Below are 27,879 nucleotides of genomic sequence, written 5' to 3'. Positions count from 1 at the left end.
TCACTGAGTAAAGCAGCATTAAAGCACCATCTGGGTGGAGGAGTTGATAATCTGCTTGAAAGGTGATGCTGATTGGTTCATGATCAGATATGAAAATACTATTAATATCTGAATGAATTATTCCATGTGTAGTGGAGTTTTTAGACAAAACGTAGTCTATGCAGGAATATGACTTGTGATGAGGGGAATAATATGAATATTCATTACAGATATCCACCAGTGCATTAGTTCAGAACTGTATTGAAGTTACGACTGAATATAAACAATGAGTCAGCTATTTGTAGTTTGAAAGTGGTTTGTCAGATTTATACATGTTGATGCTTCAAACAAAATATATGACATTTATTTAAACACACAGTGTTTTGTTGTATGTGTATGTGTTATGGTCATACAGGCTGCTGTGCTGATCTCACTCAGAATGTCTCTGACTGTTTCTCTGCTGTTCCTGCTCTTCATCTCAGGTGAGTCAGAGCTGTTACTTCTCACTGAACTCTGTACAGTTATGAGTTTATTTTTATATATAATGTTCTGGTCACTTGTGCTGCCCCACCCCGCCACACACTCACACACTCCACCTTACTACAAGACCGACTGTGGATTTGTCACATTGTGCTTTTTTTGCAGCTGATCATTCAAACTCAGCTGAAATGAACAGTCTTAGAAATGAGCTGAAGTGGAGACTTTATGCAGCATTTTTACTGACTGAGACCCAAACAGTAATAATTCACACATTTCTGTATTTTGTGTTGCAGGAGTTGTTGCTCAGGATGGGTGGGCTGTGAATTACAACTCTAAATCTATCTGTGCTCTAAAGGGGTCTACAGTGACCATGGAATGCACTTACACATATTCAAGTGGTCTCACAGTCCAAAAAGCTTTCTGGACCAAACAGTGGCCTGTCAAAAACAAAGAACCTCCTGATCTGTTAAATGATCCAGAGTACATAGGCAGAGTTCTGTACCTCAGAGATAAAAAACGTGACTGCACTCTCAAACTGAAGAATCTGAGAGAAAAGGATCAAAGTAAATACTACTTCAGATTTATAACAAACCAACCTGGAGGAAAGTTTGAAGGTGCAGGTGGAGTTGATCTTTCAGTCACAGGTAAGATCCATCAGCAGAAATAAGACACTGTACTTCATTCACTGGTGTTCAGGATTCACAAAGCAGCTCTGTTATATAATCATATCAATCCTTCATAGAACACCTGAGAAACACACTGCTTAGAACTGGAGAACAAGAATTCAGTCCAGAAGTGTTTTACATTCATTCTCAGCTGCATCAGATTCTCAGAGTTAAATGAACTTTGACAGAGCAGATATGAGCCTAATCTGTGTAAAACAGAGGTTAACTGAGCTGTTAACTGTAGTACATTAGTCAGAGTTGATCAGCACACTGAGGTGTTTAACAGCGCTGTATTAGCAGTAGATCATTAACTGTGGTACATTAGTCAGAGTTGCTCAGCACACTGAGGTGTTTAACAGCGCTGTATTAGCAGTAGTTCATTAACTGTAGTACATTAGTCAGAGTTGATCAGCACACTGAGGTGTTTAACAGCGCTGTATTAGCAGTAGTTCATTAACTGCAGTACATTAGTCAGAGTTGCTCAGCACACTGAGGTGTTTAACAGCGCTGTATTAGCAGTAGTTCATTAACTGTAGTACATTAGTCAGAGTTGGTCAGCACACTGAGGTGTTTAACAGCGCTGTATTAGCAGTAGTTCATTAACTGCAGTACATTAGTCAGAGTTGCTCAGCACACTGAGGTGTTTAACAGCGCTGTATTAGCAGTAGTTCATTAACTGCAGTACATTGGTCAGAGTTGGTCAGCACACTGAGGTGTTTAACAGCGCTGTATTAGCAGTAGTTCATTAACTGTAGTACATTAGTCAGAGTTGCTCAGCACACTGAGGTGTTTAACAGCGCTGTATTAGCAGTAGATCATTAACTGCAGTACATTAGTCAGAGTTGGTCAGCACACTGAGGTGTTTAACAGCGCTGTATTAGCAGTAGTTCATTAACTGTAGTACATTAGTCAGAGTTGATCAGCACACTGAGGTGTTTAACAGTGCTGTATTAGCAGTAGTTCATTAACTGTTGTACATTAGTCAGAGTTGATCAGCACACTGAGGTGTTTCACAGCGCTGTATTAGCAGTAGTTCAATAACTGTAGTATGATTAATATCTGAATGATGGGAATGTACATTCATGCAAAACTACTCCTAACCATGTCTTTTTAGACCCCCCTATTGGTGTAAAATTGTAATCACAGGTAAACTGATTGAAGAGACACACAACCTCCCACTTACTGTCAAAAATTTATGCATAACTGATGGAATGATTGCCAGCTGTGGTTCTCATATAGACAGCATGTGGAAAGATGACAGATGAAAACTGATTTAACATAACAATAAATGTAAAATAGTAAAAGTAAAATAAAAGGCAGATTAGACAAAGATGGACTTTGATGATACAGACAGTGCCTGACCTCGTCTTTCTTTCAGCACTGGCACATGTAGGTTGTGCTGGGATCATGTTTTTACATCAACCTGTTTTACTAATAAAAATGAAATTAAACTTTTACTAGAAGGAATTATGATTCGTCATGTAGAAATTCAGCCGGCAGTACCAATAATTAAATTAATGTCTTTTCTCATTTCATTTTAGTGGGTGGAATTTTTACAAGTATGAATTTGGATTTAACATTTTCAATTCTAAAACAAAAATAATGATAATAATAATAATAAGAAGAAGAAGAAGAAGAAGAAGAAGAAGAAATCTTTTAGAATGTAAATCATATTATTAAAAATTATTCTATTAATTCAAAATGAATTCTTGCATATAAAATGCATACTTGTACTTTTAAACACAAGAGAAACATTTTACTCACAGCAAGAAGGGCCAGGGCTTGGTTCCCCGGCCGGGCGACCAGGGTCCTGTCCATGTAGAATTTGCATGTTCTCCCTGTGTCTGTGTGGGTTTCCTGTGGGTACTCTGATTTTCTTCCACAGTCCAAAGACATGTAGTCAGGCCAGTTGGAGATACTAAACTACCCCTAGGTGTGAGTGTGACTGTGTGTGTCTGCCCTGTGATGGACTGACAACCCGTTCAAGGAGTTTCCTGCCTTCTGCCCAACGACTGTTGGGTTAGGCTCCAGCTCCCCCCGTCACCCAAAATGATATGCAGCTTAAATAGTGAAATGTAAAGTTAGACCGTTGGGTGAGATGTTTTACAGGCTTAGAACATGTTCTCCTCCTGCTTTGATAAACGCTGCCCCTGGAAAAATATCAGTTTTTTACAGAAGTCAAATGAATATTTGTACATGAAGTGTAATTGCTTAATCTGAGCTGCAGGGATTTTCAGTGTTAATTTTTAATTTAATTACACTTTTGTGCAGAAAAAGTCACAACATCTGTGAGTCTCCACAGTGTGAGTTTTCTCTGGTTCTCAGATCTCCAGGTGGAGGTTCCTGAGAGAGTGATAGAGGGAGATAAAGTCACTCTCACATGTAAAACCACCTGCAGTCTGACAGTCAGACCAACATTCACCTGGTACAGAAATGGACATCGTTTATCCTCCAGTACTGACCAACTCCACCTGCAGTCGGTCAGCAGGGAGGATGCAGGCAGGTATCACTGTGCTGTACTGGGTCTGAACTCTCCTGAGGTCACTCTGAATGTCAGATGTAAGTACAGATTCATTTGTTTATTCATAAATAGATAAAAAGATTTCATCATTAACTGGAACTGAATCTAATTCTGGATCAGCTCTACAACTCAGAGATGATTCTGAGAAGTTTATACACTCTGAGTGAAATTAGTGTTAAAATCTAAAATGAATCAAAGTAAAATCAAACGTTTATTGGCTTTATAAAAGTGCTGTAAATATTTTAAAGCTATGCACTGATGTTCATATTACAGTTTTCTTTGGCTTATTTGAGGACTTGCTTTCTTGTTCTCAGATCTCCAGGTGGAGGTTCCTGAGAGAGTGATAGAGGGAGATAACGTCACTCTCACATGTAAAACCAGCTTCAGTCTGTCTGACAGTCCAACATTCACCTGGTCCAGAAATGGACATCCTTTATCCTCCAGTACTGACCAACTCCACCTGCAGCCGGTCAGCAGGGAGGATGCAGGCAGGTATCACTGTGCTGCACTGGGTCTTCACTCTCCTGAGGTCACTCTGAATGTCAGATGTAAGTACAGATTCATTCAGCTGATGGTTCATGCTAGTCAAGTTAATCTCAGTCCTGATGTAATAAATAAATGACAAAAATGATTTTACTGTAAGAGCTTTTATACATCTCTGACCTATTATTTATGTCAGAGTATAATGTGTCATTCTACCTCTAGATGGCCCAAAGAGTGTCTCAATGTCCATCAGTCCCTCTGGTGAAATAGTGGAGGGCAGTTCAGTGACTCTGACCTGCAGCAGTGATGCAAACCCACCTGTGGAATATAACTGGTTTAAAGGAACATCATTAGTAGCAAAAGGAGAGACTTACACAATGAACAAGATCAGCTCTGTGGACAGTGGAGAATACAAGTGCAGATCCAGTAATGGATACATAGAGAAACCCTCTGAAGCTCTAACTCTGAATGTTTTGTGTGAGTGTAATATTGATGTGCACTAACAATTTGCTGACATTCCTAAACACCACTCAATCACTTAACAATAACTCAAATATTTTTGAATTTCGGATGTTTTATGTTTTTCTAGATCCTCCAAAGAGCGTCTCAGTGTCCATCAGTCCCTCTGGTGAAATAGTGGAGGGCAGTTCAGTGACTCTGACCTGCAGCAGTGATGCAAACCCACCTGTGCAGAAATACACCTGGTTTAAGAAGACTGGATAAAGAAACTCTGCAGAAATCAACAAGTCAGATCTACAGCATCTCAAACATCAGCTCTGCAGATAGTGGGGGAATATCAGTGCATGGCAACCAACACTCAAGGTTCTCGACACTCAGAGTACAAGTCATTAACAGTTTTATGTAAGTCTTGTTCTTCTTTGTTGTCACTCATGTTGATTAGAAATTTAAAAACTAATCTGACATCATCTCTGTAGTTAAAGATGTTCTTCTGCCATTCTTTTTACTAGATGCTCCAAAGAAAGTCCTGGTGTCCATCAGTGAAACAGCAGAGGGCAGTTCAGTGACTCTGACCTGCAGCAGTGATGCAAACCCACCTGTGCAGAACTACACCTGGTTTAAAGAAGGTGGAAGCTCACCTGTAGGATCTGGACACAGTTACAGGGCTCTACAGAGTGGATCCTACTACTGTGTGGCTCAGAATGAACACGGATCTCAGAAATCAGCTGCAGTGACTGTCACTGAAAAAGGTATTAGTTATATGGAAAAATTTATAAATGTTGCTGAGCAACATTTTGTAAAAACTGACTTTAACATTTCTTTGCTCACAGGGGCTGGGAATCCAGTTTTGTATGGCGTTTTTGGAGCGTTAGCTCTATTTTTATTTGTTTGCGTTGCTGTTTTTTATGTGAGGTAAGCAGAGGCATCCTGTTTCATTACCAAACTGGAAAACATGCTTTCAAAATTAACATTGCAGAGTATTTCATTGCACATTAACATGCTGTTGTAACATGCTGTGGTTGGTATAGTGTAGTGGGTAACACCACTGCTTAATCCTCCACCGGGGTAATCACCCTACACTATACCTATAAGAGTCCTTTGGCAGGGCTCCTAACACTACCTTCACCTACCTGTGTAAAAAATGATCAGACTGTAGGTCACTCTGGATAAGAGTGTCTGCCAAATGCCATAAATGTGTTCTGTCAACATGCATACATTTTATATGCATGTTCCCTGTAATGTCACCAGTGAAAAACCAATTCAATTCACCAATCCATTATTTTATGCTATTGTTTAAATAATTAATCGATTGATTCATTTTTCCCCAGGAGAAAGAGACGAGGAGGCACAGCTGCATGCATGACACTGGCAAGTCACCCAAAACACTTTTGTAATTTAGTCTGCGCTGTTTTGTCAGTTTTGCTTTTGACTCACTGTGTGAAGCACTGGAGGAAATACTTCCCAGCATTCCTTGAGTTTTTGCTAGTTACTATACGCTTTCATTTTTTCATCTGCAGTTCATTTTGCATTTCCTTTTTTTGTTATAACATGATACTCGTGATCTACAAATTCTTTTTTAATGTATTGTACTTGTGTTTTGTAATAGTAGCTGTAATAGTGTAATAGTAATTTTGTTGTTTCAGATTAGTTCACTCTGTAATGATGTGAGAAATATTTGTTTTGTTGACATAAATTTATATAACTTCTACAAGTGTAATGAAAATCAGAACATTGACCTAACAGTACAGTCACAAAGATGTACCACCCTACATCCAGTGTGAATCAAACAGGAAACAGGCTAAAAACCCATATGGTCATCCCACATGTGTGTGCTGAGGACAACCCAGAGCAAATATAATGACAACAGTGTAAAACAGAAGTGTATAAAAGTACATAGAGCAACATAGTTTATATTGCAAAAGAATGTTTAACTAGTAAGATTCATGTTAACAGTCAAGTCCCCTTGCAATCTAAATAATAACCGACAGAGCTGGTAGTGAATCAAAAGGTAACCTATTACAAATGACTCATTACTATTCTAAAAATGTAATTGGATTACTTTACTGATTATGTCATGGAAAAAATTAATCTAATCTCTGTTACTCTCTACTCTCTCTAACAAATGACCATTAAAAACAGTTCAAGAAGCTGCCTGAAATAGAATCTTTATGAATAAAATCTAATGCTTACAGAGCTGTTTATGAATGAATACTGAGGCTGGTTTGTTTAGGTGAGGCTGAGGCTCTCTTCTTTATCCATCCGGGGTGGCACCACACCTCCAAAAGTGGTGGGGCAAACGAAAACAAAAGCGGCTGGCTGAGTGAAATGCAATTAGGCCACTGACTAAAATTGCCTTTCAAAAGGACAGACACACAGGTCAGTGTAATTCATACAAAACTAGTGAAAGAGCTTTAACATTTACCCTAAAAGATACAGGCAGTCCGTGCAGTTTCTAAACGGGAGTAATATGGGAGGCAAATCCAGCCAAAAAAGAAATTAAAATGAAAACAATAAAATATAAATGCAAACCTCTTTTGCCATTTCTTTTTCCAAACATCTGCGCAAATATCCTGCCAAAATTTAAAATGAAATGAACACAACACATAACAGAAAGAGGAAAACACAGGCTACATAGCGTAAGGAAGTGGCATTTTACAATAAAATTTTATGTGAAAGCCATATTTTACAGTATAAGACCTTAACAAGGCACAGTTCATGAAATAAAGTATGGGCCCTTTTTGCACGAGGCAATAGAAATGTAATGTTTCTGCATCAAATCGTATCAGCGCTGAACTGAATCATATTAGATTGCCAATAAATCAAAGTAGACACCCCATGTAACTACTCTAAATCTTTTTAAAAGGGGATTTTTCCACTTTAAAAAGCTGACTGAGCTTTGCACTGTTTTCACTGGAATTATTGTTGGTTCATCGTATAAATATGGTCGCTTTGCTAAAAGAAAAAAACCTGCACTAATAAAATTAGTAATAATGCTCAGATCTGGAGATACATGTGTCACACATAGCCACACTGGAAACTATGTACTAAATTTGATTTTGTAATTTTGTTCTAACTATGAGTTTCTTCAAAAATTGTTATTGTTTATGAAAGTTATCTTACTCTGTGAAAAGATTTGCTGATTTGTCAACTGTAATATGTCTTTTTCACTTCAGGCTAATCTCTGCAGCAACTTGGAAACACCTGGTGCCAGCGTCCAGCACCAGCATCGGAAAGCAATGAGGAAGACTGAAGGAGACGATGTTCAGTATGCCAGTGTCAGATTTATTTGCACTGGTGCTACAAACAAGTGAGAGAAACCATCAGCTCATCAAACTGTATCAGATCGTTATTTTGTCTAATGTAACATACAGCAGCTTAAAATTAGAAATTTATTTGAATTATAGTTTTCAGGGGATCCCACCCTGTTTACTCTGTTGTTGCAGGACTGCAGTTTCCACACATCATGATGCCTCAGTGATCTACAGCAGCATGAAATGAACAGCATTGCAGTTCTGTGCGGGACCAACGTTACGACCCATGGGACACAACGTTCATCTTTCTTTCTTTCTGCTCAGTCATGTGAGTTAGTTGCAAATTACTCCTCCAGCTATTTTTTTATTAGTACCACTTACTTTTCCAGCCTTTTGTTGCCCCTGTCTAAACTTTCTGAAGTTCTAAATGAGTTAATGTTTTTTTTTTTATGAAATGGTAAAATGTCTCACTTTCATCTGATATGTGTTCTGTGTTCTATTGTGAATAAAATATGGGTCTATGGGATTTGCAATCATCATATTCTGTTTTTATTTATATTTATTTACATTTTATGCAGCGTCCCAGTGTTTTTGGAATTGGAGTTGTATATATATATATATATATATATATGTATGTATATATATATTTAAATGAAAATTCCTAAATCAAGAAGGATGAAAAGAAAGAAAAAACAAGAATAAGTATTTGCAAGCAGTGATATCTGCTAAAGGGGATGTTAACAGGGTGTCCAACCTTTTGCACACGCCACAATTACTATTTTTTCTACTTTATAAGTTAATCAAATATGAAAAAACTGTGCATTAACTTTTGCAACTGTACATAACACAATGATCTCTCATCAGCCTAATAGTGCCAAATATACTAAAATTCAAATTAAAGCACAGAGATCACAATAAGTGATGAAGATGACATGGACATTAAAGAGCAGGTATACACTAGATAAATATATGACATTAGGCTTTATATGGAGAAAAAATAGTGTTTATGCTTCCAGAGTCATATCAAATACCTCCAGTGTTAGATAGTCTATCTGACAAACAGTGATAGACCGTCTCATTTTTGTACTTCTGTGATACATTTAAACCGTTATAGTCTAGTAAATCCAAAGTCTTCATTAGCCAGACTAATTAGCCTAGTAGGCTTTGAAGCAGATGTACATGTTCTGTATGATATTCGGTGGGTTTAATTGGTTATGTGGTCTTCTACACTGTTTAATCCAGACCAGACAGCTTTTCTGCTTCTGTGTTCAGTTTAGGCATTAATATTTTTCCTGTCCTATTTTTTGTATTCACGTTCATTAAGAGCCACAAAAAAGACCACAGCCTGGACATTTCTGATCATTGTTTGTAGAGACACATCATTTCATCTGATGAACCTTTCAAGCTCCTTCATCCTTGTTCTCCTGAGTGCCAATCTGTGTCGTATATATTGACTGCAGGATCCAGTGTTGCTAATATTTGCTCCAAGAAGATGAAATCCAATAATATACGTTTATTAATGAAAAAGCTACAGTATTGTGAATGAATAACTGAAATATGAGTGGGCAGAAGAGAAAGATGGATGAAGTGTCAGGTGAGCTGATACAGAGCTCCAGATATCAGTCAGTCAGTGATGGGCCTTACAGTGTGCATGTAATTGCAGCTACATTCCTCTAGATGGCAGTACAGACCAACATTAGAAGACAAACCAACTCTGACATCATCACCACAGACGAGAGTTTCAGATATTAAGGAAGTTCTAGATGTGAGGAAAAGAAGCTGCTGGTCAGTTGGAGTCACTCACACTGTCTACATACAACAAGACAGAAAGTGAAAAGTGACTGATTACATGGAAAAATGTTCATCTAACTGCTCAATTATTAATGTTACTTGATTATGGAGCAGTTCTTCTAGTGTTTTTATGATATAGATTTTTTATAATTTTTTAATGGGAGTAAGTGTGTCTTGGGATGAAGAACTGATTCAGTGAAAACAGGAAGAATAATTGTCAGTGAATTTGAGAAAGTCAGCAACACTTTAACCACATTCAGTTCATCAGTTTAAACTGTGAAAGCTCCTCCTTTTCTCTGCATTTGTTCTTCCAGTTCAGGAGATGACCGTCGCTTAATGAAGGTAGGAAACACTCTTAGTGCTTTTGGAATCAGTAAAGAGTCATTAATTCATAGTTAATGGACAGAGAAGTGAACTGATACTGATATTTGTGTTGTGTTTAGGTTAACAAGTGTAGTTTGACTGTTTGTCTTTTGGTGATTCTGATACAGAATATTTACTGAGACACTCTAATAATGAAGTGTGTATATAATATCAGCAATGCAGCACCAATATACACTACATTACAAGCCTCTAATGGACAGTGAACTAAGTGCATGTATGAACTCTGCCTGCTTTCTTTCTGCTGACTGAGCTTTATCTGCACTATGAAAGTGCTTTACAGATACAGACATATTGATGACCCTTTAATTTGCATGAATAACTCAGTAAATTAACATTATCTTGTTAAATATTGTGATCATACAGGCTGAACTGCTGATCTCACTCAGAATGTCTCTGACTGTTTCTCTGCTGTTTCTGCTCTTCATCTCTGGTGAGTCAGAGCTGTTACTTCTCACTGAACTGTACAGTTATGAGGTCATTTTATATATGATGTTGTGGTCAGTTGTACTAAACTACTGTAAGACCTGTGGAGCTTCTCAGTTTGTGCTTTTATCTCCAAATGAGCTCAGATTATTACAGCTGATCATTCAAACTCAGCTGAAATGAACAGTCTTAGAAATGAGCTGAAGTGGAGACTTTATGCAGCATTTTTACTGACTGAGACCCAAACAGTAATAATTTACACATTTCTGTATTTTGTGTTGCAGGAGTTGTTGCTCAGGATGGGTGGGCTGTGAATTACAACTCTAAATCTCTCTGTGCTCTGAAGGGGTCTGCATTAACCATGGAGTGCACTTACACACCTCCAAGTGGTCACTCAGTCCGAAAAGCTTTCTGGACTAAAGAGCTGGTTACATCTGGTTCAGAACCTTCTGATCTGTTAGATGATCCAGAGTACAGAGGCAGAGTTCTGTACCTCGGAGATAAACACAGTGACTGCACTCTCAGAATTAAGACTACTTCACATTTATAACAGACCAACCTGGAGGAAAGTATCAAGGTGCAGGTGGAGTTGATCTTTCAGTCACAGGTAAGATCCATAAGCAGAAATAAGACACTGTACTTCATTCACTGGTGTTCAGGATCACAAAGCAGTTCTATAATGACATCAATCCTTCATAGAACACTTGAGAAACTCACTGCTTAGAACTGGAGAACCAGAATTCAGTCCATTCATTCTCAGCTGCATCAGATTCTCAGAGTTGAATACACTTCGACAGAGCAGATATGAGCCTAATCTGTTTAAAATAACTGTATTAGCGCTGCATTAGCAGTAGATCATTAAAACACTAACACACTCATTCAGCTAGTGTGAGTCTCCACAGTGTGAGTCTGTTTTCTCTGGTTCTCAGATCTCCAGGTGGAGGTTCCTGAGAGAGTGATAGAGGGAGATAACGTCACTCTCACATGTAAAACCACCTGCAGTCTGACAGTCAGACCAACATTCACCTGGTACAGAAATGGACATTGTTTATCCTCCAGTACTGACCAACTCCACCTGCAGCCGGTCAGCAGGGAGGATGCAGGCAGGTATCGCTGTGCTGTACTGGGTCAGAACTCTGCTGAGGTCACTCTGAATGTCAGATGTAAGTACAGATTCATTTCTTTGTTCATAAATAGATAAAAAGATATCATCAGTAACTGGAACTGAATCTGGTTCATCAATAGAGAGTTATGGGGGGACTAAGCCTTTTCTCCTCCTAGCTTTCTTTTGATCACTAACCTCCATAAGTCCCACTCTTTCAGCCCTGTCAGTCTTCATCAGCCTCTCTCTCTCTCTCTTGTTCTCTCCATCTCTCTCTCTCTCTTTCTGTCTCTGCCTTTTTTTTCTTAAACATGTTATTCATTATTAACAAGAACTCAAACATTAATCAGAGATCAATCCTTTAATATTTTGTCTGAACTACAGTTTGAGGAATTAATAGGGGTTTAAAGATTCTGAAACCAAGATTGAAACCAGGACATAAATATCCACGGTTGCAGTTCTGGAGGAAGGAAAAGTTTACTTAAGCATCCAAAATGGTTTTGATTAGTAACATATACATAAATACACTACATTGTAATACATACTAAAATCATCAGTAATTGTAATTATACAATGATATACATTTTTGCCCATACCATCCATTACTAACTACTAACTAAATCACGAAACTATTATTCTGTTTATTTTCATTTGTTTACACAGTTAATTCTTGTAAAGTTATGATAATATATCATGTTCTTTAGTGTTCTTCTCTTTAGTGTTCCAACGTGTGGTGTGGGGATACTCACAAGTCCCTGGCTGGTTGCTGTGCAATTGGAGTTTGTCCCAGTGGATGAGAGGGTCACCTCAATGAGACTTAAAGTTGCAGGGAGTAAAAGTCTTGACTGTTGTGTGTGCTTATGCACCAAATAACAGTTCAGAGTATTCGGCCTTCTTGGAGCAAAAATGTGGGGTTCTAGGCAGAGCCCCTCCTAGAAACTCCATAGTCCTGTTAGGAGACTTTGGTGCTCATGTTGTCAATGACTGGTAAACCTGGAGGGTGTGATTGGGATGAATGGCCTGCCCGAACAAAACTTGTGAATTGTTATTGGACTTCTTTGCTAATCATGAACACCAAGTTCAAACACAGGGACCTTCATAAGGGTACTTGGTACCAGAGCACCTTGGGTCAAAGGTCAGTGACGACCTTCATTTCAATTGTCATTTCGATTGACTTGGGACCATATCTTCTGGACACTCAGGTAAAGAGAGCTGCTGAGCTGTCAACTGATCTCGAGCTGGTGGCGAGTTGGAACAGATAGCAGGGAAGACTGGTGGTCAGACCTGATATATGCAAGTGAATAGTGAGGGTGTGCTGGGAACGACTGGCAGAGGCCAGTGTTTTGAATGATTTCCCCCACCTCCGGAAGAACTTTTCTCATGTTTCGGAGGAGGTAGGGGACAGTCCGAATGGACCCTGTTCAAAACCTCTGTTGTGGAAGCTGGCAGGCATAGCTGTGGCCAACAGCTTGACAGGCAGCAGCCCAAGAACCCTAGGTGGAAAGGAGGCCGTCAAACTGAAGAACAATGCTTTTAGGGACTGGATGGCCCGGAGGACTCCCAACTCAGCTGATAAGTTCTGACAGACAAAAATGGCAGCAGTGGCCATGGTGGCTGACGCAAAACCCAAAGCATAGTAGGAGTTTGGCAAGACCATGACAGAAGACTTTTGTTTGGTTTCAAGGAAGTTCTGGACAACTGTCTGGTGACTCAGGGGCAGTTGGAATGGCTTTGTTCAAACTGTACTCAGCAGGGGTGGAGAAACTCTGACTTCAAATGAGGATATTGTTGGCCTGTGGAAGGAACACTTTAAGGAACTCCTTAAACCCAAGAGACATGCCTTCGTCATGGGAGTCAGGGCCAGAGGCTTCTGGCATGTCAGACTCCATTTTCCTGGTGGAGGTCACTGAGGCAGTTGGCAAGCCCCTCAGTGGCAAGGCACCTTGGGTGGATGAGATACGTCCAGAAAATCTTTAGGCTCTGGATATTGTGAGGCTGTCATGGCTGACATGTCTCTTCAGTGTGGCATGGACCTCAGGAACAGTATCTTTGGACTGGCAGACCGGGGTGGTGGTCCCTATTTTTAAAAAAGGTGACAAGAAAGTGTGTGCCAGTTACTGGGGTATCACACTCCGCAGCCTTCCTGGGAAAGTTTATGCCAAGGTGCTGGAAAGGAGACTCTGACCAATAGTAAAACTTGATTGAGGAGGAACAATGCGGATTCTGTCCCGGCCATGGAAAATTGGACCAGCTTTTCACCCTCATGCATTAAGGGGTATCAGATTTTGCCAACCCATTCTGCAAGTGTTTTTTGGACTTAAAGAAGGCTTCTGACTGTGTTCCCTAAGATAACCTGTGGGAGGTTCTACAGGAGTACGGGGTGCCAGGGCCATTTGGTCTCTGTATTCCCGGAGTGAGAGTTGTGTCCATATATTCAGCATAAATTCAAGTTGTTCAGTGTGAGTGTTGGACTTTGCCAAGGTTCTGCCTTGTCTCCACTCCTGTTTGTGATATTTATGGGCAGGGTGTCAAGGTGTAGCCAAAGTCAGGAGGGCATTATGTGTGGGGGCCGGAGGGTGGCGTCTCTGTTTGCGGATCATGTTGTCCTTTTGGCTTCATCGCATGGATGCCTCCAGCACTCATTGGGGTGGTATGCAGCTGAATGTGAAGCAATTAGTATATAGATCATCACCTTCAAGTCTGAGGCCATGGTCCTAGCCCAGAAAGGACGGCAGAGGGAGCTGATCCTTAAGTCAAAGCTGTCTGTTTACTGGTTGGGCTACATCTTAGGTCATCTGGAAGAAGCTCACAGAAGAGCCAATGCTCCTCCATATTGAGAGGACTCAGTAGAGGTGGTTCGGGCATCTGATTACCAGGCATGGCCTACTGGGACAAGACCCTGAGGTCGTCCTAGGATCTGCTGGAAGGATTATATCTCCAAGTTGGTCTGGGAGTGGCTCAGGGCCCCCCAAAATGAGCTGGAGGAAGCTGTGGGGGGAGGAGGATATTCTGGCATGTTCTGCTTTCTCAGCTGCTATTGCGATGCTAGCTTGATTAAGCAGTTTTAGATGCTTAAAAAATAATAATAAAGATGATGATAATAATAATAAAAAATAATAATAGCTCCCAGGACGAAAATAATCTTAAAATTCTAAACGCAATTTAGGCCAAGATGAAAAACAACAGTAAGCTGTATCTTGAATGATCATAGGACTTTTTTTTATTATTTTTTCTAATCATTAATTTATTCATTCCTCATAGTTTGATTTACACTAAAGTACAGAGCATTATCTAACTGTGTCTCATACAGTAAAATTAAAAACAATTCCATATACTTTCTTGTGAAATTTAAATATTCGGTATTGAGGCATGATGAATTTCTTCATCCTCAAAGAATCAAGAAAACTTTTTGATAACAGTAATTCTGAGTAATTTTGTGAAAAAATATTCCTAACGCTGCAACAACAGTGATCTTGATACACTGTTCATAGAAGTTAATAATGGAAATAAGCAAATACATATGAAATAATCACTTCAAACACAAAAGCACCTCCATAAAAATGTAATGTGTCTTTCTTCCTCTAGATGGCCCAAAGAGTGTCTCAGTGTCCCTCAGTCCCTCTGGTGAAATAGTGGAGGGCAGTTCAGTGACTCTGACCTGCAGCAGTGATGCAAACCCACCTGTGGAATATAACTGGTTTAAAGGAACATCATTAGTAGCAAAAGGAGAGACTTACACACTGAACAAGATCAGCTCTGTGGACAGTGGAGAATACAAGTGCAGATCCAGTAATGAACATGGAGAGAAACTCTCTGAAGCTCTAACTCTGAATGTTCTGTGTGAGTAAATTCAGTTTACTTGTTCTAATTGTTCATTCTATGTTTCTACATTCTACATTTTGTAGCAGTTCCCATTTTTAAATATATGATGCCTTGATTAGAGTCATATTCTTATTTTTAGATCCTCCAAAGAGCATCTCTGTGTCCATCACTTTCTCTGGTGAAACACTGGAGGGCAGTTCAGTGGCTTTAACCTGCAGCAGTGATGCAAACCCACCTGTGCAGAAATACACCTGGTTTAAAGAAGGTGGAAGCTCACCTGTAGGATCTGGACACAGTTACAGCTTCATCTTTGACTCCAAAAGCAGTGGATGGTACTACTGTTTGGCTCAGAATGAACATGGATCTATAAAATCAGCTGAAGTGCCTGTCATTTCAAAAGGTATTCTGATAATGAATTTTAATAATTTTGTTCTTGACGTGGTAAGAAACAGTATTTGTATCATGTGTGTAATTTTCATACAATTCCATCACTTCTTTCCATCCTCCTTCATGTAGCAAAGATTCAGAGTACTGAAACCATTGCAGTGCTGAGCAGAAGTCCGAGACCACCCTTAAGTTATTTTCCTATCAACACGCCCATAAAGTAGATGCTACTTATTTTGCATCGACGAGAAAAAAATGTTTTTCTAAGAAATCTGCAGGGCTATTTTTTCACACCTCTAAAGTTCAGCTGGTTGTATTTTCTGCTTCTCAGTATCCAAATCATCCCAAACACATTCAGTGATGTTGAGGTCTGAACAATGGTCAGACCAGGAGCTTCTTTGTTTCATTTGTAAATGTTCTTTTTTTGTCTATTTGCTTTTCTCATTGAGACTTCTTGGCAGCTACTCATCCTTTCAGACTCATGGTATTGAGTTGTTTTCTCACAGTTGAATGAGGAACAGAAATGTCTGTGGATGTTTTCAGATCTGAAGCAGCTTGATTTTCTCCTCTGTCTCAAAGATGAAAGCTTTAAGTGCTATTTATCTGATGGGGGACAGTTTTGGTGTCTACAAGGTCTTCCAGGTGATTGTTAGGAGTCACATTTCCTCCTTTTAATCATAATAATCATTCAAATAATGTTTCCCATTATATATTCAACTTTATTTTCCTCTGTGATTTTATTCAGAAAATTAGTAAAAAAAAATTTCAGACATCATATGGACGTTGTTTTTTGGGCTAAATCTGGTAAGACATTCAAGAGCGCTCGGAGCTCGCCTTATTTCACCTCCCATCCCCACTCCAAGAGCGCTCGGAGCTCGCCTTATTTCACCTCCCATCCCCGCTCCAAGAGCGCTCTGAGCTCGCCTTATTTCACCTCCCATCCCCGCTCCACGAGGGCTCGGAGCTCACCTCCTTTCCCCTCCCCTCCCTGCTGGCGAATATGTCGTGGAGGCCCTGCCTACTCCTATCGCAACAAGCTTGACATCACAACAGTAGAAGAACCGTTTTTGATGCAAAATAGAACCCTTTTCAAAAAGGCTCTATATAGAACCATCTACAGCACAGTGTCCATCAATCTGAAGAACGTTTCATGTTCCAAAGAACCTGTTAATCATACAAAGGGTTTTTTGAGTGTTCATGGTTCTAGGTAGATTTTCTTTACTAAAGTACCCTTGAAGAACCATAATTTTTAAGCATGTGGCTGATGCACGTCCACGACTCAATCTGTCGGAGAGCTCTTGAAGGGCCAGGACACCCTGTGTGACTACATGTCTGTGTGTGTGAAGAATGCCTATATGTGTGCTGAAGCCTGTTAACCCTAATGCTAAGGACAATACAAACACAGCTCTTGAATCCATGTCACAGTTCAGTCAGACGTTCAGATTTATAAAGAATTCCTACAAAGTCCACATTTCTTCATTTCTCCTCCTCTGCTTCATTCTCTCTTTCCCTCACACAGACTGTTCATTCCAGTCCTTCTGATGATCTGTACTCAGATACTGGTTGGTTTTAGTTTCCTGTGTTTATTTATTTCAGACTGTAAACAACAACACTGACTGAATATCACCATGGGAACCACTCAGACTGAACACATCCGCCTTATGAAGCTTAGTCAGAGCTCTGTATCCAGGAAAACTTATAGCAAGTGCTGTCAGTGCTTCTTAATTCTTCTCACATTATTATAAAAGGCTTTTTTGGAGATTGCTTACTGATCAGTATCACTTATTTTATTATCATTTTAAGGAGATTTTAATCTTTTACTAATGAATATTATTATAGGCTGTTAAACTCCTTCAAATAAGCCTTCCTACAGTTTCTTATCTTGAAAGTACAATTGAAGGAAAAACCTTTAATATGTCTATAACCTTTACATTATATGAAGGTTCTTTAAACATTATCTCAGATGGTCCCCATATGTTTGCTCTGAGTTAGAATCGTGCTTATCTGGGGGACCCTGAGGACCAGTTTGAGGACCACTGCTCTATATATCCACTGAAAGGTTCTTTCAGGAACCAGAATTGGAGCTTCTGTGGCATTTCTGCAAAGAACCTTGTTTAGTCAAATGACAATAACAATGCATCTTTTCTAGTATGTGTTATGCCTTTGTTTTCTTTCATTGTAAGTTTGAAATTTTACAGTAAAAGCTCTTCTGAATGAGCTCATAGATGTCTGTCTTGTCATTTCCCTCCAAACTATCTTTAGCTGGTCTACATAAGCTCCATGTACACCTTAACCAGGACTGTAAAAATTGCCTAGTGAAATATTTAATATGTTTATTAATGAAACAACAACAGTATTGTAATATAAATAAATGAATATGAGTGAGCAGAAGAGAAAGATGGATGAAGTGTCAGGTGAGCTGATACAGAGCTCCAGATATCAGTCAGTCAATGGTGGGCCTCATAGTACAGTGTGCATGTAATTATAACTAAATTCCTCTAGATGGCAGTACAAACCAACAGAAGATATATCAACTCTGACATCATCATTAAGAGTTTGTTAGTTTTTGGCAAAGAGCAAAATATATTTAATGTCATTAAAGGCTGGTTTCTCAAAGTGGATCAAACCTAGTCTCAGACTAAGTTGCAGTACTAATGGTGAATATCTATTAGAAATTCTTTTAGTCTAGGATTTGGTTTAATCTGAGTCTTGGAAACCTACAAGTATATGAATATTAAAGGTTTAAGAGCTTCATATTCATCTGTTAAACATTTACACCAACATTCTGAACTGATGTGTCTGATTTCTGCTTGATAAAGTGGGAGCTGTGCTGAGGCCTGTTTGACTCACTGCTTCTTCCTGATTCTAAACCTGAAGGAGACTAATTCTGTACTGAAGATGCACAGGAAATGACATCATCAGCGCTGAACTGAACATCACTCTTTACAAATACTGCTCATGTAGTATTTCTACTTTAAATATTGGTCAGAATCTCATTGTGTTCAGTCCACTGTGAATCAGCTCCATATTTCCATCTGCTAAAGCTAAAGCTAAGCTCTATTAATCACTACAGCTAATGAGTGTGTTTGTGCAGTGCTGCTCTGATCGTCACAAGGCCTGTCAGCAGGCCCAGATCATTAGGTTATCCACCCCTAAGCACAATTGTTTGGAGGACCACTACCTAGCTACCTTTTTTGAGTGGTCAGTGATTTTTTATGATCTGACAGCAAGTTAAAGAAGGTCTATGCGACACCACATTGGCAGTGTACTAACCACAGAGTTGGCACATCACCACTATAAGCTCATCTAATTTTTTTTTTCCAATCAAGACTAAACAGTAGCAAGATTATTTACACATTAATAAGAACACAGGTTAACATAAACCCAACAAACAATGCAACACTTTCCAATAAATCATGCATCCATTCTTGACAAGCAAAACAATAACCCCAGTGAAGACAAAAAGCAGTCCAGCTAACTCATACTGCCAAGACAGGCATGGAGTTCTTTTTTCATATATATCTTACCTCTGATGATGCAGATCATGGCAACAAAGACAGATTAACTTTTTAACTTGGGTAGTTGACATTTTATATCTGGCTTTTGAAATGAGCATCTTCTACACTGTTGAAGTTTCATGTCTTTCTTTTACAGACCATGAGGCAAATGTTCTGAACACCTGGAGCTTCATATTAAGATGCTTTCTCAGGAAAGCTAGCTCACTGCTAAAAACCTGAAAGCTTGAGCAAGACAATGCAGGATAGTGTAATTGTTACTAAGCAGATATTAGAGTAAAAGAAAAAAAAAATGGCCGTAACACAGAATTACACTGTGTCCTAACAGCAAGCTGGTGTTCAAATGTAGTATCGCATTACGAGGCCTGCAAGATGACTACGCCAGAAATGTCAAGTGCACATCAGGTCAAAATAAGAAGAAAACCACAGGCCTCCCAAAGAACAGCTGGTTTACTGACAGAGCTGTGTAGCTGTGGATTGGGACATATATTTTATAATGGCTTACATTATAAATAAATATTCTAAATAACATAGCAAAAATAGCATAGTAAAAATAGTGGCTCAGGCCCCTGGGCAGATGACCATAAAACCCATTGGATGATCCAGGCCTGCCTGTCAGAGCAGCACTGCTGTGCTAGGATCTGATTCTGAGACTGAGATATAAAACAGGGAGGAATCTGATCCTGAAGCAGCTCTGAGAGGAGATGAGCAGCACTTCTTACATTTGCTGTAAGAAGAGCAAATAGCACGAGTGAGCTGACCAATCAGTGAAGAGTGACCGACTAAAAGTCCTTCACAAGTGAAAGAGTTTATTATCAACATTAATGCTGGACTCTGGAAGGAAAAGTCCACTTCATCTTCATCTTCATCTTCCTCAGTCACTGATGCTGATGATCAGAATGGAGGAAGATGCAGCTTTCAGTGATCATCAACATCATCAGTTAAACTCAAACTCACAATGCTGTATGTGCTATTTTAGCTGAGAAGGGTTGTGGCATGAGTGATCAGAGACAAATTAAGTTGTAGTGTGAGAAAATGGAGATGCTGGTCAGTTGTAGCCACCAACACTGTCTACACGACTCTCTCTGTTCCCTCTCTGCTCTTTTTAAAAGGTGCTCAGGCAGCGTGAGTGCCTTTTAAAAAGAGCGGAGAAGGAACGAGAGCTTGTTGCTCCGCCTCATTGTCACCACGCCCGCTCCGCAGCTCCTCCACCCCAAACGAACGTGACGCAAATTAAAGTGGCCTCACTGCAGGCCCAGAGGCACTGTGCCCCACTCTCTCGCTGCTGTCCTCTCCCCGCCGTCCTCGTCGGGGTTCATCCTCGCTCATAGTGTGGGCCTCGCCTTCCTGCCAGCTCTCTCAGCCATCATAGGGGCCCCAGAGACGGTACATGACAGTGGTTTTTCTGCTTGTGATCTCAGGTCATTCGTGGGTCATTATATCTTCACTTCACAAACATCACACATTCACTGCATTTATCTACAATTAACATACAACTCAGTAGCACTAATTACAGAATTTTCTAATTAATATTACTACTAACATACTTGTAACGTTCTGTAGTTGTTGTTTTATTGTTCTTTGTTAGTCTGTTGGTGAAGCTGTGTGGTTCATTGATTTTAAGTTTGTCTTCTACAGTAAAGTCTCTTGTAAATTAGTTCATACATTTCTATCTTGTTATTTTCCTGCAACCTAGTTTAGGACAATATTTGTTATTTCCCCACTTCTCTACATACACCTCACCCATATCTGCAAAAGTCACCTAGTGAAATATATTTCTTACTGAAATGGCAACAGTATCTGTTATTTCTCTAGTTCCTCAGAAGAGACAGATAAATTAAGTATAATGTGAGCTGATGCAGAGCTCCAGATATCAGTCAGTCAGTGATGAGCCTTATAGTACAGTGTGCATGTAATTACAGCTACATTCCTCTAGATAGCAGTACAACAGTAGATATAAACCAAGTCTGACATCACCACACAGGCTCCTAGATTAGGTCCCCACTAAGGTCACATGATGTGCTCTGAGTGTTCAGATATTAAGGAAGTTCTAGTGTGACAAAATAAAACTGCGGGTCAGTTGAAGTCACTCTCACTGTCTACATACAACAAGGAAGAAAGTGAAAAGTGGCTAATTACATGGAAAAGTGTTCATCATCTCACAGCTCACTCATTAATTTTCCTCAGTTACACAGCAGTCCTACTGTTTTTTTTTTTTATCATATACAATTTTAATACAGGTTTTAATGAGAATAAGTGTGTCTTGTGTACTTGAATAAGGAAACAAGAAGACAAAAAACAGGAAGAATAATTCTCAGTGAATTTGAGAAAGTCAGCAACACTTTAACCACATTCAGTTTATCAGTTTAAACTGTGAAAGCTCCTCCTTTTCTCTGCATTCGTTCTTCCAGTTCAGGAGATGACCGTCGCTTAATGAAGGTAGGAAACACTCTTAGTGCTTTTGGAATCAGTAAAGAGTCATTAATTCATAGTTAATGGACAGAGAAGTGAACTGATACTGATATTTGTATTGTGTTTAGGTTAACAAGTGTAGTTTGACTATTGGTCTTTTGGTGATTCTGCTACAACATATTTACTGAGACACTCTAATAATGAAGTGTGTATATAATATCAGCAATGTAGCACCAAAATGAGGCCTGTAAAACATGAGACTCACTACATTACAAGCCTCTAATGGACAGTGTTGTGCCAGTTTACACTGAAAATGAACTAGTTAAATTCATACTAATGAAAATGACACTTAACACTTAAACACTTAAACAATGTGTCATATTATGCTGACGATGAAAAAGTATACTGTATGAAAATTTTATTTAGACAATATTAACTTACGCAGCAGTTAAAAACCACAAAACTGGAAAAAAAAACCCTCCAGAATAACCTGTATTGGCGTTACTGTGACAACACCAGACAAAAACTTTAATGTAAACAAAGATACTGACTCAAACAATATAAAAGAATACAAGTAAAAGTAAACAATCGGTAACTAACAAGTTAGTCAGTCTTTCAGTCTGATTTTATCTTAAAACCCAAAAAACACACAACATTTAAATGTACTAAACCTAAATATCTTCCTTTCATAAGCTCATTTCCCCTGTGTATTTCAGGTGTTTGAGCCTGTGGCCTTAGTCAATGCGTCAGTGCAATATTCAGTGCAATGTTCAGCCAAATATTCCTTATCTGAAAAGAAAATAATTAAATGTAAACATCTAGTTAACAGTGAGTAAGTCATTCTAGGTTTGACTGTCTACCTTCCTGGTTTGTGTGTCCAGAGAAAGAGTGCAGCTCTTAAACTTTAGAAACGTAAAGAATTTAGCTTCAACAAACATAAATAGCTTTTATTTTTAAGTCAGTAATACTTTCATTCGATGCACTGTTCAACATTTCCTGTACCTGAATCCACACTTGTGTGCTCATAAAACTGTTTCAAATGTTCAAACAAACCGACTTCTGCAGGCCAGCACCAGGCGTGCTTGGCTGTGTTTAGGGAAGTGTCATGCGGTGTGCCGAAAAACCACTCGCACTCACATTCATTATTTGTAAACTGATTTATTCAGTTCAGCGTTCACCAAAAATATGAATGTGTTCATTTAACGCGTTCATGCACAACACTGCTCATGGACAGCAAGGCCCACTCCCATTTCCCCTTCGCCCCTACCACTTAGCCCCTATCCCTCCATTTTATGCGTTCATGTCTAGGGGTAGAGTATCGCGATTCTTGTTGAGATAAAGGGGTAGGGTGAAGTGTCAGGGCTACATGACCCTCCAAATAGAGTTTTTTCAAAGGCACACTCCAAACAGGGTGTAAAAAAAACAAGGTGGCTGCACAAGAGACCAAAGAAACCCTCAAATGTGAGTATTTTCTCTGTTAGTTAAATGTAGAGATGGGGGAGTAGCTAAATAGCGTGCTGCTTTTTGTAGCTAACTACAAAATTTCTGTAGCTAATAGCTGTAGCCACTACAGTTTTATTAAATGTAGCTCATAGCTGTATCGCCTCCAAAAATGTTTGTGTAGCCATACCAATAATTTTTGCTACAATTTCGCCACAGGCTTCAGTCAAACCGCGCAAAATGAACCACAGAACGTGGCCATTAACTGGGCTGGCAGTGATTGTGTAATCCTGACTGAGCTGCAGGCAGTTCGAGCAAACGGTCACACTTAAGGTGTAAGGTGGAACGGGAAAATTCAAACGAGAAGCAGGAGAATGAGAAACTGCAGCCTCGCGACTTATGTTTGTCAGTTTCTCAAAACATATCAGGAAACCAGCTGGAGTGATTATAAACGCCGACAAGTCTGTTTGTCTCCAAATCATTGATGTTTGTTGTAAATCTTTCTCTAGGCAAGATTTTTATTATCTGTGTTGCTATGGTGACCAGCAGTCTGCGCACCTCTCTTCAGCGTTAAAGGGTGAATTAGAAGTTCTACATTAACTCCAGCGTTTAAAACCATTTATCGTGAAAACTGTGTTAGAACTGTGTGTTATAACAATTTTACAGCAAAAGAGGACTATTACACTCACTTTTTGGTGAGATGTTTGTATATTTGAAGATTTTCAGTTCTAGTAGTGTAGTAGTTTCTTTCTGGCACATGATTAAATACAGTGTCTTGTTCACACTGTCAGCTGGGCTTGTTTGGTGTGTCACGTGGAGAAAAAAGTAGCTAAAAAGTAGTGCACTACTTTTTCTGGAAAAGTAGCTAAATTGTAACTAGCAACAAATTTTGGGAAAGAAGCTAAAAAGTAGCTAGCTACTAATTTTTCAGTAGCTATCCCAACCCTGGTTCAATGTTGTATCATTGTATTTTGATCTTTTTCTTCACAACCAGCAGAAAATCGCTAATAGTATGCTGACGTGTCAGTAGCTTGCTAGCTAATTTTCCTGTTCTACCTAAAATGGTGCAGCAGTTATGTTCTGGCGCCTCAGACATCATAACTCCTGCATCATTTAAGGTGGAATGAGAAAATTCGAACAAGAAGCTGGTGAATATCTGACTTCAGCTTCATATCACTGAAGAATTAGGGGTAGGCGATAATAAATAATTATTGTATCCCACCTCTTTGAAGGCATATGATGCCCTAAATGTAATTAAAGCCCAGCAGTGAGGAGCTGAACTTTACCCTCCTCTGCTATCACTGAAGACTGGCAGGATCGCCTACAGAGCAGCACTAGTAGCTGTTAATGAAGTAATGCTCTTTTTATTTGAGGATCCCATTTCACAGGGAAGATTTCAACCACTACAATAAAGACACATTGATAACCCTTGAATATTCATGAATAACACAGTAATTAACATTATCTTGTTAAAGATTGTGATCATACAGGCTGAACTGCTGATCTCACTCAGAATGTCTCTGACTGTTTCTCTGCTGTTTCTGCTCTTCATCTCTGGTGAGTCAGAGCTGTTACTTCTCACTGAACTCTGTACAGTTATGAGTTTATTCATATATATATATATATATGATATTGTGGTCAGTTGTGCTAAACTACTGTAAGACCTGTGGAGCTTCTCACTTTGTGCTTTTATCTCCAAATGAGCTCAGATTATTGCAGCTGATCATTCAAACTCAGCTGAAATGAACAGTCTTAGAAATGAGCTGAAGTGGAGACTTTATGCAGCATTTTTACTGACTGAGACCCAAACAGTAATAATTTACACATTTCTGTATTTTGTGTTGCAGGAGTTGTTGCTCAGGATGGGTGGGCTGTGAATTACAACTCTAAATCGTTCTGTGCTCTGAAGGGGTCTGCAGTGACCATGGAGTGTACTTACACACCTCCAAGTGGTCACTCGGTCCAAAAAGCCTTCTGGACTAAAGAGCTGGTTACATCTGGTTCAGAACCGCCTGATCTGTCAGATGATCCAGAGTACAGAGGCAGAGTTCTGTACCTCGGAGATGAACACAATGACTGCACTCTCAGATTTAAGACTGTGAGAGAAAAGGATCAAAGTAAATACTACTTCACATTTATAACAGACCAACCTGGAGGAAAGTATCAAGGTGCAGGTGGAGTTGATCTTTCAGTCACAGGTAAGATCCATCAGCAGAAATAAGACACTGTACTTCATTCACTGGTGTTCAGGATTCAGCTGCATCAGATTATCAGAGATAAATGAACTCCTACAGGGCAAATATGAGTCTAATCTTTGTGAAATAGGAGTTAACTGAGCTCTTAACTGTAGTACATTAGTCAGAGTTGGTCAGCACACTGAGGTGTTTAACAGTGCTGCATTAGCAGTAGTTCATTAACTGTAGTATCAGCATTACATTTCTGAGGAGGCTTGTGCTGCAATTAACTGTCCAAATTGATGATGGTCTTGTGAAGGGCTAATATTTACTATCCTGCACTAACCCTAAGCATGGCTATTCAATTGATCAACTAGAAGAAACACAACTGAGTTATTATTTATCTGTTATTTCAATTATCAATTTATCAACCTATTAATAGAACAGAAATTTAAAAAACACATTTGTTTATTAAGGTTAAATTTGAGCTTCAAGTAGCATTAACCTTTAAATATTGCTGCAATGCAAATTCTGTGTACAAACATTCAAGACAGCAGCAACACATTCACTCAGCTAGTGTGAGTCTCCACAGCTAAATAGAGTGTATTTTCTCTGGTTCTCAGATCTCCAGGTGGAGGTTCCTGAGAGAGTGATAGAGGGAGATAAAGTCACTCTCACATGTAGAACCACCTGCAGTCTGACAGTCAGACCAACATTCACCTGGTACAGAAATGGACATCGTTTATCCTCCAGTACTGACCAACTCCACCTGCAGCCAGTCAGCAGGGAGGATGCTGGCAGGTATCGCTGTGCTGTACTGGGTCTGAACTCTCCTGAGGTCACTCTGAATGTCAGATGTAAGTACAGATTCATTCATTCAGTCTGAGAAATCAAACAAAGCTGAGGGTTCATGCTGAACTGCTTTGAACCCCCACCTTTTGCAGCATCACTGTTCTCTCTATGAAATAATAAATTAATGAGTAAATGAAGTACGTACAGAAATCTCTAGGGTTATGATGATATACTGATACAGGCAGCATACACAGCCTTTAACAGTTAAACTGTGGTTTCTAATCTCAGTTCTGGAGATCCTGTTCAGTTCACACAGCTGAGCTCTTGAAGGGTATGATGTTCTTCTGCAGGGCTATAGGTTTGTTTATTCAAAGAGAAAAGCATCCTTATTAAGTGTAATGTGTCTTTCTACCTCTAGATGGGCCAAAGAGTGTCTCCGTGTCCATCAGTCCCTCTGGTGAAATAGTGGAGGGCAGTTCAGTGAATCTGACCTGCAGCAGTGATGCAAACCCACCTGTGCAGAACTACACCTGGTTTAAAGAAGGTGGAAGCTCACCTGTAGGATCTGGACACAGTTACAGGGCTCTACAGAGTGGATCCTACTACTGTGTGGCTCAGAATGAACACGGATCTCAGAAATCAGCTGCAGTGACTGTGACTGTCACTGTAAAAGGTAAACCATTCTTAAAAAAAGAAAAACATTGAAAAAATAAGTGCAGTTTTGAACTGATATTAACATTTCTCTGCACACAGGGGTTACGAGTTCAGTTAATCTGTTTGCTGTTCTTGGGGTTGCTGCTGGATGTGGCTGTTTATTTGTCATCATTGCTGTTTTGTATTTGAGGTATGTATGAATCTTTTGTCACCAACTGGAAAAATGAACATTAATGCAGATCATTCTTTCTTACTGTCACTTACTGTTTTATCATTGATATTACATTTCAGTAAAAAGAAACAAGGAGGTTCAGCTAATGCATCAAAGCTGAGACAGGCAAGTCAACCAAACACAATACAAAACCACAGTTTCTCATCATTTCCCTACCTTTTGTGATTTTCTATTTTGACAAAAAAAATGAAATTTTTAAAAAGTTTAAGAAGGTTAAAATTTTAGCCAAAAAAAATCTCCTCAGCTGAACTCAACTCTGTTTTAGTGTGGAAAGAAAATGAGAAAGAAGGTGGTTAGTACATACGTGTGCTTCAAATAACCATAAAAGAAGACATGAACAAGCTCTTTTGTGTAATAACTTTAACTGAATTTGTGTAATTTAATAACATTAATCTCTGGGATGATCTGATTTGTCATGTGTCATTATTTCTGACTGCATAAAAATCACTACAGTGATGTGGCAATGAGATCCACGACCAGTGATGCAGCACCTGATCCAGATCCGTCCAATCAGGATGATGTTTATTATGCCTGTGTTGTACTACAGACAGTCAGAAACCCCAGGAATGCTGAGAGCTCTGCAGTGACAGCTTCTGAGACTGATGAGGAGGTTCAGTATGCCAGCATTCATCACCGCCGTGATAAAGTGGTACAGAAGACTGAAGAGGACGAGGTTCAGTACGTTACTGTAAGATTTACTCGCACTGGTGCTACAGACAGGTGAGAGAAACTGAGCTAATCAAAATATTTGAGTCTTTTATTTTGACTAAACAGTCTAAAAATAGAAATATATACATTTAATACAGTTTTCAGGTGGATCACAGTGTGTTTGCCATATTGTGCAGGTCTGATGTTTCCACACTTGATGATGTGATTTACAGCAGCATGAAATAACTAAGCTGTTCTGTTCTGGACC

At 39.3% G+C, this 27,879-nt stretch overlaps 2 pseudogenes; both read left to right on the top strand.

Annotated features, from left to right (window-relative positions):
• Nucleotides 1-418: 418 nt before the first annotated feature.
• Nucleotides 419-27,282, top strand: LOC118797960 (annotated as a pseudogene).
• On the top strand, nt 9,607-17,501 carry LOC118797815 (annotated as a pseudogene).
• Nucleotides 27,283-27,879: the final 597 nt, after the last annotated feature.

Source organism: Colossoma macropomum, unplaced genomic scaffold, assembly GCF_904425465.1.
Source record: "Colossoma macropomum unplaced genomic scaffold, Colossoma_macropomum, whole genome shotgun sequence".
NCBI lineage: Eukaryota > Metazoa > Chordata > Actinopteri > Characiformes > Serrasalmidae > Colossoma > Colossoma macropomum.
The sequence above is the reverse complement of the archived record's forward strand: the minus strand, read 5'-3'. Positions and strand labels throughout refer to the sequence as shown.